This window comes from Giraffa tippelskirchi, chromosome 1 (genome assembly GCF_054371585.1).
Source record: "Giraffa tippelskirchi isolate mGirTip1 chromosome 1, T2T-mGirTip1v1.2.pri, whole genome shotgun sequence".
Lineage (NCBI taxonomy): Eukaryota > Metazoa > Chordata > Mammalia > Artiodactyla > Giraffidae > Giraffa > Giraffa tippelskirchi.
This window is the reverse complement of record NC_137275.1, coordinates 165,420,165-165,433,139: the sequence shown is the minus strand read 5'-3', so window position 1 is coordinate 165,433,139 and position 12,975 is coordinate 165,420,165. Positions and strand designations below refer to the sequence as shown.

General features: G+C 37.8%; 1 protein-coding gene across 23 annotated transcripts in view; it reads left to right on the top strand.

The window, feature by feature from the left end:
• TRPM3 (transient receptor potential cation channel subfamily M member 3) overlaps positions 1-12,975 on the top strand; it is an 885,588-nt gene that overhangs the window by 740,379 nt on the left and 132,234 nt on the right. The window lies entirely within an intron of this gene.

Below are 12,975 nucleotides of genomic sequence, written 5' to 3'. Positions count from 1 at the left end.
ATGCAGTAAGGTAGATCACCTGGCAATATAATTCATGAAAGAGGTAGCATCAATTGTGGGTAAGAGAACCAAAAGCAGGAGATAGTAGATAACAGGTTGTCATCTAGTTTCAGCCCTGTTCTTCCCTGGTAGCTCATGTGGTAAATAATCTGTCTGTGTTGCAAGAGACTTGGGTTTGATCCCTGGGTTGGGAAGATCCCCCGGAGAAGGAAATGGCTACCCACTCCAGTATTCTTGCCTGGAGAATTCCATGGACATAGGAGCCTGGTGGGCTATAGTCCATGGGGTCACAAAGAGTTGGACACTACTGAGTGACTTTCAGTTTTTCACTTTCCAGTCCTGCAGAGAGCCCCACTGAAATTTCCCCCAAAGAGTTAGTAGATGAGGCATTTAGCCTGTTCCTGTTTTTGCCTTCATCATAAAATCAGCTCATCACTTTCTCCTGTCCTCCCTGTGTGTCAGCTTAGAATCACAAAGTGCTCTTTAGACTATGAAGGAGATTCCAGACATGGACCTAAGGAGCCTTGATTGGGTTCATGACCAATATTCACCAATTACCATATTGTGACGTGACTTACATGCTAAAACAAACCAAAAAAAGACAAAACAAAACAACAGTATCCAAAGCTTATGTTCACCAAATGATTTCATTTGCACCTCCTACTTATTTGAGACAGCACTCCCTTGGGACCTGTACAGCATCAAAAGACTAAATTAAAATAAGGGAAACATAAGCAAAACACTCTCTGACATAAATCACAGCAGGATCCTCTATGACCCACCTCCCAGAGTAATGGAAATAAAAGCAAAAATAAATGGGACTTAATTAAACTTAAAAACTTTTGCACAATGAAGGAAACTATAAGCAAGGTGAAAAGACAGCCTTTAGAATGGGAGAAAATAATAGCAAATGAAGCAACTGACAAAGAATTAATCTCAAAAATATAAAGCAGGTCTTGCAGCTCAATTCCAGAAAAATAAATGACCCAATCAAAAAATGGCCCAAAGAACTAAACAGACATTTCCCCAAAGAAGACATACAGATGGCTAACAAACACATGAAAAGATGCTCAGCATCACTCATTATCAGAGAAATGCAAATCAAAACCACAATGATGTACCATCTTATGCCAGTCAGAGTGGCTGCTATCAAAAAGTCTACAAACAATAAATGCTGGAGAGGGTGTGGAGAAAAGGGAACCCTCTTACACTGCTGGTAGGAATGCAAACTAGTACAACCACTATGGAGAATAATGTGGAGATTCCTTAAAAAACTGGAAATAGAATTGCCATATGACCCAGCAATCCCACTGCTGGGCATACACACCAAGGAAACCAAAACTGAAAGAGACACATGTACCCTAATGTTCATTGCAGCACTGTTTATAATAGCAAGGACATGGAAGGAACCTAGATGTCCATCAGCAGACGAATGGATAAGAAAGCTGTGGTGCATAGACTCAATGGAATATTACTCAGCCATTAAAAAGAATGCATTTGAACCTAATGTATTTCTAATGAGGTGGATGAAACTGAAGCCTATTATACAGAGTGAAGTAAGTCAGAAAGAAAAACACCAATACAGTATACTAACACATATATATGGAATTTAGATGGTAACGATAACCCTGTATGAGAGACAGCAAAAGAGACACAGATGTAAAGAACTGTCTTTTGGACTCTGTGGGAGAAGGCGAGGGTGGGATGATTTGAGAGAATAGCATTGAAACATGTGTATTATCATATGTGAAATAGATCGCCAGTCCAGGTTCAATGCATGAGACAGGGTGCTCAGGGCTGGTGGACTGGGATGACCCTGAGGGATGGGATGGGGAGGGAGGTGGGAGGGGGGTTCAGGATGGGGAACACATGTACACCCATGGCTGATTCATGTCAGTGTATGGCAAAAACCACTACAATATTGTAAAGTAATTAGCCTCCAATTAAAGTAAATTAATTAATTTTTAAAAAAATAAAAATAAGGGAAGTGAAACTTGGAGAAACCGATGAGGTCAATCTGTATTTCAAGACCCTTTTTCCAAAAAATAAGAGCTTAAATTCTTCCTGATGGCTGGTGGACACTAAGTCGTGTCGGACTCTTTGCAACCCCATTGTCTATAGCCCACCAGGCTCCTCTGTCCATGGGATTCTCCAGGCAAGGATACTGGAATGGGTTGCCATTCCCTTCTCCAGGGGATTTTCCCCACCCAGGGACTGAACCTGAGGCTTCCCTGGTGGCTCAGATAGTAAAGAATCTGCCTGCAATGCAGAAACCTGGGTTTGATCCCTGAGTTGGGAAGATCCCCTGGAGACAGGAATGACAACCCACTACTGTATTCCTGCCTGGAGAATTCTATGGACAGGGGAGCCTGACTGGCTATAGTCCACGGGATTGCAAAGAGTCAGACGTGACAAGAACTTTCAGTGGTTAGTAGTGGTGCCAATAGAGATGGGACTTCTGACCTTGCTTGTAGCTGCTCTGCCTCCACGTGTGAAGTCTGCCCTTTCAACATATGCATGTGTCTCTTCCCATTACGATTTTGGTACAACCAGCTTTAAGAGATTTGCTACCCTCTCTGCAACTCTAATGGAGTTGGAGGCCATTACAACATATCTGATTCAAGGACAACACAAGCTTCCTTTTAACTACAACTAACTGCTTATTTTTTTTTTATAAAATACTCATTTCTAGTTATGAGACAGTTTGTGACAAGATCCCCAAACTTCTGGTAATCCATCCTAATGACAGAATAAATTAGCCATCAGTATATATATATATATATGTCCCCTCCCTCTTGACCTAAGTATGTTTGAATTTCCTTTGATTTTCTCCTTTCCTCCATGTAAATCAGCATGTTCATTACTAGAAGCTCATATCTTTGGCAAAACGTTAACTTTAAGAGTTTTGTCAGCAAAGGGCATTCACTTTTGAAATGCTGGAAATCAAATAGGAGTGAGCTTTAGGTACATAGTATGCCAGTCATCCAGCTGCATTGTTCTCTTCCCTATACTAAGTGACCTTTGATTGTGCCAAAGAGAAAACTGAAGCCACTATCTGCTCAAAGACCTTTTATTACCAACCAGGATTCCTGTTTAGATCCTTATCAGCAGGGTTGTATTTTTCTATATCTTGGTGAACATGGATTTTGCACTTTCTATTAATCACTCATTTATTTTGAATTATGTGGAACATTAATAATTCATCAGGGAAATATTCTGCTAAGCTGATGATTTTTAAAAGTCATTGCATTGTGATGATTGAATTATTTATGAGTCTGATTCTTTCCCTCTCTTCCTGCTTGTATCCTCAGGAAGCATATCTCCAGACTTTATTAAGTAAATTAATGAGTAAATAAGAAATATTTTAGAGATGTTTCCTTTAAGGAATTTCCAGATGTAGCATGTTTGATGTCTTTAAATCTATTGGTTAACATTATTATTGTTGAACTTTTCTAAATTCCTAAAAAAATCCTAGGAACTTTGCTGATTATCTGTTGTGTAGCTATGGTATTTCTCTAAAATTCTCAGACATTTTACAAAGCATTTGTTAAACTCAGATATCATCTCTTCCTTATCTAACACAGCATGAAATGATTGTGAAAATGTTCCTTTCTATTTTTGATAGATTGAGCCAAAGTGTTTTTGCAGCTTATAGATGTCTCTCAGTTTGATATCATGGTTAATTTCATTTTCAAAAGCCAGCCTCAATCTCCATGTCTACTTTCACAGATTTATTGCTCTCTGTGACATTAATATAAATCACAAATCAAGCTAACTAACTGACATCTTGAAAGGAAGTCAGTTTAATTTTCCCAGTACTTTTTTTTTCTCTGTATCTTCATCTTGTTCAACTATACCTGCGGGCTTTTATAAGTGGGAAGTCCATGATTAATTCAGCCACAAAATCTCTTATTTTGTTATTTAGGTGGTGACTGTACTTGTTTGCTGCTCAGAAAATGAACCAGACCATCTTCAAACATAAAATTACTTTTCCCAAATCATTTCTGTATTTCTGGGTCTTTTTTCATTTTTCTGTAACATATTCTTGCTTCAAGTCTTTGTCTAAACTATGATTTAATCCAAAAGGCACCAAAGTTTCAAACACTGTGGTGAAACATTTGGGTTAATACTTTTGGGTTAATTGGTGCCACCTATATCTCATAAAAGTCATATTAATACTTTTGTTGTTGTTCAGTCACTAAGTCATGTCTAACTCTGCAACCCTGTGGACTGCAACACACCAGGCTTCCCTGTCCTTCACTATCTCCCAGAGTTTGCTCAAATTCATGTCTGTTTAGTCGGCAGTGCTATCTAACTATCTCATCCTCTCCTGCCCTCTTCTCTTTTTGCCTTCAATCTTTCCAAGCACCAGGGTCTTTTCCAATGAGTCGGCTCTTCGCATCAGATGGCTGAAGTATTGGGGCTTCAGTTTCAGCATCAGTCCTTCCAATGAATATTCAGGGTTGATTTCCTTTAGGATTGACTGGTTTGATCTCCCTGCAATCCAAGGAACTCTCAAGAGTCTTCTCCAGCACTACAATTCGAAAACATCAATTCTTCAGCACTGAGCCTTCTTTATGGTCCAATTCTCATATGCATACATGACTACTGGAAGATCCGTAGCTTTGACTATACAGACCTTTGTCAGCAAAGTGATGTCTTGGTTTTATTACACTGTCTAGGTTTGTCATAGCTTTTCTTCCAAGGAGCAAGCATCTTTTAATTTCATGGCTGCAGTCATCATCTGCAGTGATTTTGGAGCCCAAGAAAATAAAGTCTGTCACTATTTCCATTTTTTTCCCCATCTATTTGCCATGAAGTGATGGGACCAGATGCCATGATCTTAGTTTTTTGAATGTTGAGTTTTAAGCCAGCTTTTTTACTCTCCTCTTTTATTTATTATATATTATATATATTAACACTAAAGCTTCAATAATTTCTAAAACTTAGTCTGCCTAGTTTCTATCACATAATGTTTGACTAAGTGCTTAGCAGTAATATAGTGTCCAGGAGACTCTTGTGTTAAAATTGACTCTTAATACTTAAAATATACTCTTGATCTGTAGCCTAACAGTCCTGCTCACTTTAGCTATTACCATTTGTGTGTGGAATGTGATACTTTTTACTTTTTGGTTTCTCCAAACCAGTTTCCTAAACACAACTGTTTGGTAATAATTTATCCACTTAACGAATATTGACTGAGCAGGGACTAGCAATCTTGTCTGCACATGGATCTCTCTTTAAAACAAAGAGACATATGTGCAAATAAGGGCAATGAAGGGTTAAAGTAGTATGCTAGACAGCCTTACAGAGTGTCATAAATACACAAAGAGAAGTGAGGGTTCCAATCCTAATTCTATAGAAAGGCTTCTTCAGTAGTACATGTCAATGAAATTCTTGTAGTTTGCTCACCAAGTAGAGAGAAGGGCTTTCCAAAAAGAAAGAACTGAATGAACAAAGGCTAAGAGGCTAGAAACAACATCCAAACCCCTGAAAGGAATAAGTTGTTCAGCACAAGGGGGGCATCAGGTGTGTGGGGTTGGGTCATGGCTGTGGTGGTGGGAGAGGCTGCAAGGGCATAGTGGTGAAGATGTAGTCAGCAAGAGGCAAGAAAAAAGAAATTGCCAGGAATGGAATACCAGCATTCCTTGAATGCCCTGCTAAGAATTTTTAGTTTTGTACCATAAATAATTGAGGCCATTAAAATTTTAATAAGGAGGGTTATATAACCAGGAAGATTGCTTAAATAGCTGCATGGGAATAGAATGGAAAGACCAATAATGAAACAATTGGAATAGTTAAGGTATTACAGACTGAACAATGCTGGATAGTGGGGATGGAGAAAGAAGTTAATAGTGAGAAGCACTGCGGTACATCATTTTCCACAATCTGACATGTCATATACTAAGTTACTTTCCCTCTGTCTCTCCTCACTAGACTACACTCTGTGAAGGCAGGAATTGTTTGTCAGTTTCATTCACTGCTTTGTTCCCAGTTCCTAAACAGTGCCTGGCACAGAGAAGCTCAGCAAAGGTGTGTTCAATGAATCACCTGTATGCAGAGGGTAAGGGTGACAAATTCTTGACTTTAAAGGGGTGCAAAATGAAGCAAGAACAGAAGCAGAGAAGCTAGTTGGCAGATAGGATGAAGGGGCAGAGAGCAGGGAAATCATCTCATCTTGAACAACTGAACTTCCGTTCACGTGAAAATCAGAATTCCACCCAAGCTAAGGCAATCTGTCCACAAGTGAGCTAAAGACATAAAATGTCAAACTGAATTGGGGGGAAAGTTGTGTTTTTCTTTAACAAAAATGTTTGATGTTTGTTGTTTTGAAATCTTGAAGAACACATTAATTTCTCTGTATTCCATAGTGTTTTGACAAAACAACCAACCATGTCAAATCAATTTTAGGCTGCATGTTGAAAATACCAGTCTTGATGAGTCTGGCTAATTAATGGCTTGTCAATTTTGTTTATCTTCTCAAAAAACCAGCTTTTAGTTTTGTTGATTTTTGCTATGGTCTCTTTTGTTTCTTTTGCATTTATTTCTGCCCTAATTTTTAAGATTTCTTTCCTTCTACTGACCCTGGGGTTCTTCATTTCTTCCTTCTCTAGTTGCTTTAGGTGTAGAGTTAGTTGATTTATTTGATTTTTTTCTTGTTTCTTGAGGTACGCCTGTATTGCTATGAACTTTCCCCTTAGTATTGCTTTTACAGTGTCCCATAGGTTTTGGGTTGTTGTGTTTTCATTTTCATTCGTTTCTATGCATAATTTGATTTCTTTTTTGATTTCTTCTGTGATTTGTTGGTTATTCAGAAGCGTGTTGTTTAATCAAAACCACAATGAGGTATCATTTCACACCAGTCAGAATGGCTGCTATCCAAAAGTCTACAAGCAATAAATGCTGGAGAGGGTGTGGAGAAAAGGGAACCCTCTTACACTGTTGGTGGGAATGCAAACTAGTACAGCCACTATGGAGAACAGTGTGGAGATTCCTTAAAAAACTGGGAATAGAACTGCCATATGACCCAGCAATCCCACTGCTGGGCATATACACCGAGGAAACCAGAATTGAAAGAGACGCGTGTACCCCAATGTTCATCGCAGCACTGTTTACAATAGCCAGGACATGGAAGCAACCTAGATGTCCATCAGCAGACGAATGGATAAGGAAGCTGTGGTACATATACACAATGGAATATTACTCAGCCATTAAAAAAATACATTTGAATCGGTTCTACTGAGATGGATGAAACTGGAGCCCATTATACAGAGTGAAGTAAGCCAGAAAGAAAAACAACAATACAGTATACTAATGCATATATATGGAATTTGAAAGATGGTAACAATAACCCTATATGCGAGACAGAATAAGAGACACAGATGCATAGAACAATTTTATGGACTCTGAGGGAGAAGGTGAGGGTGGGACGTTCTGGGAGAATAGCATTGAAACATGTATATTATCATATGTGAAACAGAACACCATTCCTTGTTCGATGCATGAGACAAGGGCTCAGGGCCGGGGCAATGGGATGACCCAGAGGGATGGGATGGGGAGGGAGGTGGGTGGGGGGTCCAGGAAGGGGAACACATGTAAACCCATGGCTGATTCATGTCAATGTATGGCAAAACTATTACAATATTGTAAAGTAATTAGCCCCCAACTAAAATAAATAAATTTATAAAAAAAAATAAAATAAAAAAAAAAAAAGAAAATACCAGTCTTACAAGGAAAATCAGGCTTCATTTACTAAATTGCCTTTAAAATAAGTAGATTAATGACTTCTACCTAATTTAAAATTTTTTCCTATTAAAATTTGCATTAATAAGATTTGATAGAATGAACACACATGACTATCTCTTCTACCCTTCAAATGACAAAAAAACCAAAATGATAAAAAATATATTCTTTAAACACATCCCTATCAGAGCTCAGCATGGACAAAGGTGGAAAAGGGTAACATATTAGGAGATAAGAAATTTTGAGTAATTTCTGGATTACTAAAAGCAGGTATAGAAACTATAGTTTTCCAAATAATTAAGTTATTTCACTTACCATAAAGGATCAAAATAAAGATAGCGGGAGAGTCCTGGGAGTAGAATCAGAATAATGAATTAAAGAGCTTCTCTCAGATTAACTAGGCCAAGAAGTTCCATACCTACAAATTTTATCTTATAGATATATTCAGCCATGTGCATACAAGGGTATCCACTGCAGTGGTGCTAATATTGACAAAAGATTGGGAACAACCCACATATTCATTAATAGAAGTACATGCATATAATGAAACATTAAGCACTGAACAGATAATGGTGCACGTCTCTTTGTGGCTGAATGGAATGGTCTCCAGGATAGATTGTCAAGTGAAAAAAGCAGTGAAGTATAAAGTAGCGTGTAGAGCTTGCCACCACTTATGTGAAAGGGAGACACATGTATTTCTCTATATATGTGTATAGAGCATCTCTACAACTAATAATGCTGGCTACCTTTCTAAAGCGGTGCTGGAAAACAGGACAGAAGTGATGCAGTTAATTTTCACCATATATTTCTCTATACTGTTGGGATTGTTTTTTCCATGTGTATGTATTATACATGCAAATATATGATACTGTTAAAGGAAACAGAAGGTGCAGAAGGAAAATGATGAGAAAATCTAGACAATGGAAAACAAAATATGATGAAAGAAAACACAGAAAAATTAGTAATTAAATGTAGCTGAATTCATTTCTGCCTTTGAGAGAGAGATTCTATTTGATTTTTAGAAAAGACAACTAGCCTTGCTGTTTACAAGATACACACCTAAAACAAAGTGACCACAGAAAAGTGACAATCAGATGGAATGATATACCAGACACATCCTAATCTCCCATAAGTGTGTTTATGACAACTACAATATTAACGTAAAACAAAATTCAGTACAAAGAAACAGAATTAAATAGGAAAAGGAGACATTATATGCTGATTAAAAGTTCAATCTACCAAGAACAGATTGTCACAAATTTTTTTATCAATATATATATATTTATAAGAAGTTTCAAAACATACAAAGCAAAGAATGTTTACTTTCAAGGAATAACTGTGACCTAATAGATTTTAACATGAGTAATCAGAAATAAGAAACAAGTAAATATATAGATATTTGAATAAAAAGTAATCTGTAATCTATATGTAATATTGAACTTGTACCCAGCAAGTAGGGATTAAACATTTTTTTCAAACAAAATAATACATTTAGAAAATGTTATAAATATATATGTACATATACTCTCTAGTATTAAAAACAATTTTAAGTAAGAGAAAATAAATTGCATTATATTTTAAAGTAATGAAAATTACATAAGGCATATAAAAACATGTGAGATACATAAACATATAACTGTATTTGTTAGAAATAAACAATGAAAATAAATTGACCAGGAAGTCAACTTCTAGGAAAAGAACAACTAAGGAAGCAAAAGCAGAAGAAATAATGAGCAGAGAATAGTAACTTCAAATTTTAAGTAATACTATTGATCAATAAAATGAAAATCAGTTTCTTTAAAATGATAGTGATTTTGATCAAATGAAAGAGGAATAAAAAACTTCCATAGACTTCTATATATAAAGGAGATTTTTAAATAAGAGAATCATGTCTATAATTGTATACCAATAAACTTGAAAATCTAGATGAAATCTTTGACTACATCAGAAAATATAAAATATTGAGCCTAGGAGAGGCAGAAAATCTAAACTGATTAATAGCTGTTGAAAATTTACAAAGATGATCAGTGATCTATCCCTAAAAATGCTTCATTGCTAGATAGCTTATAAATATTCTACTAAATCTGCCTGAAGGAGAATTCCTTTGTTACGTTTATTGTTCTGGGGCATAGGTAAATTTAAAAAGCTTCCCAATTCATACTGAAAATATACTGCAACCTTTATACCAAAACCAAAAGGAATGGTGACATATACCAACCTCACTTACTAACATAATCACAAAGATTCTAAATAGAATAGTAGCAAATAATACTTTGCTAATTGTTGTTAAATAATAATACATTAATTAATATATTTTCTTCATTATTTATTTAACAACAATTAGCAAAATATTATTTGCTACTATTTCAGCAATACGTGAACTGTGAATTTCCAGATATTCAAGCTGGTTTTAGAAAAGTCAGAGGAACCAGAGATCAAATTGCTAACATCTGCTGGATCATCGAAAAACCAAAAGAGTTCCAGAAAAACATTTATTTCTGCTTTATTGATTATGCCAAAGCCTTTGACTATGTTCATCACAATAAACTGTGAAAAATTCTGAAAGAGATGGGAATAACAGACCACCTGACCTGCCTCCTGAGAAACCTGTATGCAGGTCAGGAAGCAACAGTTAGAACTGGACATGGAACAACAGACTGGTTCCAAATAGGGAAAGGAGTCTGTCAAGGCTGTATATTGTCACCCTGCTTATTTAACTTATATGCAGAGTACATCATGAGAAACGCTGGGCTGGAAGAAACACAAGCTGGAATCAAGATTGCCAGGACAAATATCAATAACCTCAGATATGCAGATGACACCACCCTTATGGCAGAAAGTGAAGAAGAACTAAAGAGCCTCTTGATGAAAGTGAAAGAGGAGAGTGAAAAAGTTGGCTTGAAGCTCAACGTTCAGAAAACTAAGATCATGGCATCTGGTCCCATCACTTCATGGGAAATAGATGGGAAAACAGTGGAAACAGTGTCAGACTTTATTTTTTTGGGCTCCAAAATCACTGCTGATGGTGATTGCAGCCATGAAATTAAAAGACGCTTACTCCTTGGAAGGAAGGTTATGACCAACCTAGATAGCATATTTAAAAGCAGAGACATTACTTTGCCAACAAATGTCCGTCTAGTCAAGGCTATGGTTTTTCCAGTAGTCATGTATGGATGTGAGAGTTGGACGGTGAAGAAAGCTGAATGCTAAAGAATTGATGCTTTTGAACTGTGGTGTTGGAGAAGACTCTTGGGAGTCCCTTGGACTGCAAGGAGATCCACCCAGTCCATCCTAAAGGAGATCAATCCTGGTTGTTCATTGGAAGGACTGATGTTGAAGCTGAAACTCCAGTACTTTGGCCACCTGATGCGAAGAGCTGACTCATTGGAAAAGACCCTTATGCTGGGAAAGATTGAGGGCAGGAGGAGAAGGGGACGACAGAGGATGAGATGGTTGGATGGTATCACTGACTCAATGGACATGAGTTTGGGTAGGCTCCAGGAGTTGGTGATGGACAGGGAGGCCTGGTATTCTGCAGTCCATGGGGTCGCAAAGAGTCAGACACGACTGAGGGACTAAATTGAACTGAGTAATACATTAAAACCAAGAAACTTTATATCAACCTATAATACTCCAAAGCTACTATTTCAATTCACATCCCCACCAGGAATACTTAAGAGTACCTGATTTTCTTCATCTTTGCCAACACCAAGGGTGGTAGGTGAAGACGACTCTGGTTTTCTTGTTTGCCTCGTCTTTTTCTCTGAGAAAAACATATAAGTTGAGTGATATTTTAAACATTTTAACTTCAAATTTAAATTTAAAGATTTAGAGTAGTGAAGACATAATATCTCAGGTCAACTCAAGGGAAAATTATGAAATAAATTTCATTTGGATCCTCCAGTCTCCCTCTGGTCAGACTCTTTCTGGGATCCTTAGATTCTTCAGTCTAAGCATACCAGGATGGGGGCATGGACAGGTGAACAGCTGTTCCCGCCACACCAGCTTTCCAGAAAATCTGTAATGCCCCAGAGCACAATGCCACCTCAGGTTCCTTGATAAACAATAGCACAAATGTCTGTGTCTCCACCACCCCCACCCCGAAATCCTTTAGCAACTCCATACAGTAAACCTTTCTTTCCCCTCCTCAAATCTATTCCAAAGAAAGCCTGGTAATCTGATATTTCAGGGTAAATTTAATTTATCTATTTGCTGCTTGAGAAGAATTTGCATCTGAAGTGGGATCTCTAATTAGTCAGTGGAATTCAGGCATCTGCAGAACAAGTAGGTGAGATGTTTAAGGAGTTACATTTGATGCCTAATTTCTGAATTGTTCTAAAACAATGAGAGATGTTATTCTGATCGTCTGCAATTTGCTACCAGCTCAGCATACAATAATACCTTTCAGACTTCAGCCAGCCCTGGCTTAAAGAGTTAAAGGTTCAGCCAAAATTCCACTTCTGCCTCTTGGTTCTCTCTCTAGTGGACTTCAAGTTTTCTTCCCAATTCAGGCACTCCTGAGTTCAAAACAGAGAACTGCCCCTCATCTCCCAGGTGGATTTTCTGGGGGCATCAAGAGCTGTTTGGGAGAATGTCCTGATGGCACTTTGGCCAAACTTGTGCTTGTGCAGAAGCAGAGTTTAGTACAAACCTGCTGGAGCCGGGGGCACTGCCTCCACCCTGTCAGAGGTCAAAGCTGTGGCCTAGAGGCCAAACACAGCACTTCGGTGGATTTTGCCTGGCTCCCTCTATATCTTTTACATTTTTTAATTCAAAGGCCTGTGAGGTTTTTCAACTTGTAATCTCTGCCTTACACTCACCGCAGGCTGTTATTGAAGGACGTAAACAGATACGAAGAGTTAAGCAGCTACTTAACACATTTGAGTCAGGTGCTCAAACATCTTGTTCCTTCCCTTAGTTCTTCCCAGTATTTAAGGCACAACATAGAAACAAGAGAGGTACTGCCTTCCTGGCATAGCTGTCCTGCTAACTTGATGCTGACCATAAGCAAATTACTCTGTCCCCGGGCAGTGGGCTAGAGGATTTCTAAGCAACTGATGGCTTAACAGTCTGTGAGTCTAGATACCTGTGCTCTTCATCATGGTAAAAAATTTAGAATTATATATTGATGAATTGCTAAGTCGTGTCTGACTCTTTGCAACCCATTGACTGAAGCACACAAGGCTTCCCTGTCCTTAACCATCTTCCCCAGAATTATGTATTAGCCAATCC